This window comes from Danio aesculapii, chromosome 8, assembly GCF_903798145.1.
Source record: "Danio aesculapii chromosome 8, fDanAes4.1, whole genome shotgun sequence".
Lineage (NCBI taxonomy): Eukaryota > Metazoa > Chordata > Actinopteri > Cypriniformes > Danionidae > Danio > Danio aesculapii.
In genome coordinates this window covers 21,083,538-21,087,465 of record NC_079442.1, presented here as the reverse complement: position 1 = coordinate 21,087,465, position 3,928 = coordinate 21,083,538, and positions in this window count along the sequence as shown.

Sequence of the window (3,928 nt, the reverse complement as noted above, 5' to 3'; positions counted from 1 at the left end):
GACCTATCCAGGCTACTAACAATATAGTATATATTTGGCAACGTGAAGGCTCAAGACAATGCAAGAAAAGATATCAGAATCACAAATGTTCTAAGTCTGTTAAAAGTATGGTAGAAGTAAAGTTATTATCTGGCATTATCTGTGAATAGCTTGACTATATTCATATTAGACACAACAGGCCTATTTGTAAACTCCAAATCCATGACAACATGCAGATTTTTTTCTCTTTTTATTGTTGCCATTATTTTATTCACTTCAAAATCAGGTTCACAACACAAAACTGCCATGCACAAAGTGAGCATGATGAACATAGCTTTCTCAATATAATGCTTGTGCACAGACTTCCTCTGTTTGTGGACAAACCTGCTTGCGAGCTCTCAAATATACACTGCTTGCATGCAAATTTTTAAAAATGCACTGCTCACGCACATTAAACATCCAAAAGGTGCACCATACTAATCAAACAAAAAACATTTAAACAAAAATATAACGAACGCAAGCAGAAATGTAACTGTGATAGAAAATAGGGGAAAACTTGATAAGATATTATAGCCTGTACTATTCACTCTTTAAATAAATCTCACTATCAATCCCATTTTATCATGTCAACTAAAATAAAGTGAACTAGTGTCTGCTGTCTTCCACATTGTTGATGAGATTGTGGAGGACATTTATCCTGTCATGTACAGTTTTGAACAGTACTACAGTAAAGTACTTCAATTAATCAGTTGTGGTAACACTAGTTGCTATAACAACATAAGTGTAATATAAACAAATTACCCAGTGTTGTAGTTTTTTACAATATATGGCATATTATACTACAATTCACCACGCTTTACTGTAGTAAAACTACACTGTATTTCATTTGATCAGTTCACTATTCTTAATACTACAGTATGCTGAAGCATTCATTATTAACAACTTGTAAATAATTCTAGCCTAAAATATAGGCAGTATACCTAACACTAAAAAACACTAGAATTTATTATATAATGTACCTTAACCAGTGTTTCGTGTATTGTTAATAAATTGTGTAGCAATATATAAACCATATCAACATTCTTGGGATAACCAATTGAACAGGAGGATCTCTGGAGAGCAAAACCACAAAAGGAAGAGAAAACACAAGGCACAAATTGTGAGTCTGCATCATCTGACGGAGCGAGAGCAGATCATTCGCACGTGAGCAGCCGTGTTTTGAGTGCGTGCGATTGCGAGAAATTTCGCGGTCGAGCAGTTTTGTCCACGAACAGAGGATTACATGAATGCGCTCTCAACTTGTAAAACTTCGCTTATGACATTTGTCAGTGAAATAACACCGTATGCACGTACGTCCATCTCGCGAATGTAGTGTCTTCTGCCGTTTTATCTAGCTACTTGTCGCTCTTTCGCTGCGCGTCAGGGCTTAACGTTACTGTGAACCAGGCTGAGCCAATAGCCTCGGATCTCGAGCTTAGAGGCTGAAATCATTCCTCGTTCAAAGTAAAAAAGTTCCAATAGCCAGAGGGTGATTAATGACAACACGCCATATATTCACTAACCATGAACAGGAAATAAAACTTACTTGCAGTATTTTTTATTTGTTAATGTCTTGCGAGCGAAAAGTTTGTTGTAACGCACGTGTTACTGAACATGTACCGAGTAAAATATTACTGAAAATGTATTAGTAATGCCTTACACTACTGCGTTACAGGAAAATGTAATACATTACTGTAATACATTACTTTTGTAACGCATTACTCCCAACACTGAAAATGAAACAAATGCAAATGGGTGAGAACTCATTATGAAATATTTCTTTTCTCCAGTATGCAGTGGCCAACTGTCAAGACTCTCGCTGTATCCAAAAACGTCTCCTATGCCCTTAAGGGAGTCGCACACCTGATGCGCCGCTCAGTGCCGTGTCACGGTGCGCACATGACAGTTGAAAGTATTGCACACAAGACGCACATATTCACATGTTATTTAAAATAAAACTATTCAGATGGCGCTCTGTGGCACGGCAAAAATATGAACAGTGTCCTGAAGGGGGTCGCACACCAGATGCGTTGCTCGGCGTCACGCCGCACCATGCAGTGCCATGCATTTTAGAATTTTAAACATGGATTTCTATCAGGGTACGCACACCAGCGCATGGCACCCAGCCACGACTCAGGACACTGTTTATATTTTTGCCGCACCACAGAGTGCCATCTGAATAGTTTCATTTAAAATTTGTTTAAGCAACACCGTGTCTGGTGTGCAATACTTTCAACTGTTATGTTCAATTCAATTCACCTTTATTTCTATAGCGATTTTACAATGTAGATTGTGTCAAAGCAGCTTCACATTGAAGATCATAGTAAATTGAAACAGTGTCAGTTCAGTTCCCCTTCATAAGGGAACTTCTACATGTGTCTGTAATAAAATGAGTTTTGGGAGTGCGTTAGACAATCAATCACTTCTGAAGATATGAAAACGGGCCAATGAAATGCCAATTGAATTGGCGGAGCTTAGCTCCACAGCTGAAACTAATAAGCCAATTAGGGCTATATCAGTCGGCTGTTGGAGTCAGCTCCTCAGAATTGTTGCTTCAGACCCGATCACGAGACTGAAGACATGCTGTCTGTCAACCTGATTTCAAGTTTACTCCCCAGTGCGGGGGAAGACATGACAGCGGTGGTCAATCTGGGATTTCCTGTCCCCTGAGCGTTTCGCTGGTGTGCACAACTGAGCAGTATCAATTTAAAGAGGCAGATTCCCTAAGAGAGCAACAGTCAATCAACACGTCTTTTTCAAGACGCTGTTCTGAGGTCTGGGGTCCAGCATGTCGATGCGGTGCCCACGGACAGCTCATGCTTTCACTGTGAGGGCGTGGCTATTGCACAGCTGAGATCGCATTTTCAGCCACCCCCGTTGCTCCCCGTAAAAGCGGTTAGCACGCGTGCAGATCTGAGGATTACAGTGGGGGTTTATCCGTCACCTTCGGGTCCGCGGACCCCCCACTGCTCCACAGCGTGCCCCATCCAAGCTTTGGGTGGTTGTGCGGTTCATCCCCAGGATGCCCTCGCCTCTGCTTGATGACACCGGAGATCAAAGGTCCACCGCAACATCGGAGGGCGAGCTGTTATGCTCAGATGACAGACCGGGCTCGCTTCCACCCTACGGTGTGCAATCCGCGGTCACGGTTCTTGAATCAGACATAATGGCTGCGCTTCCTGGGCTGTTTCGGCAATGGGGCTAGAGATGGCTTGTCTCCTAGACCGACTAGAGGGTGTGAAGTGCGGGGTGATGTAAGATGAATCTTCCAGCCCCTGTCGCCTTCTTCCGAGGTCCAGCCAGTGGGTACGAAGCTATTTCCTCAAGTGGTGGGTGCCGCCACCAGGGGTAAGCTGAGACCCCTGTCTAAGGCGGGTGGGTTATCTGTGTCTCTCATAGCCAGAGCCCACACCACTGCGTGCCATGCCACTGCACAGGGGCGGTTCTTCCCCAGGCTTATACATAAGCTTCGCACGACGATCGACTATGCTCTCATGACCTTCAAGTCAGCCGCCCGTGCCCTGGGGAGGACGATGGCCACATAGTGGTCCGGAAATGCCACCCTTGCCTATCCTGAAGATATGTGTGTGCTGACAAAGTATGCTTTCTTAGTGTGCCCATACACCAGGTAGGCCTTCTCGGCGACACCGTCGGGGACTTTTCCCAGGAGTCCTTGGTGGTGAGAGATCAGCCATGCGCAATGGAGCAGGTCATCTCTTGGTGGGCTTGGAAAACTGATCTCCCCATCAGACCCATCTGCACTGGCCGTTCCTTACCGAGTGCGCTTTTCCCGTGGCTCCAAAATGCTCCTCCGTCACAGTCCGTTCCACTGACTAAATGAACGCGCCGAGCCCCTCCGCGGGGAGTTGACGCTCCCGTCACAGGTTGCCGTTAAGTCCAGTAATCGGAC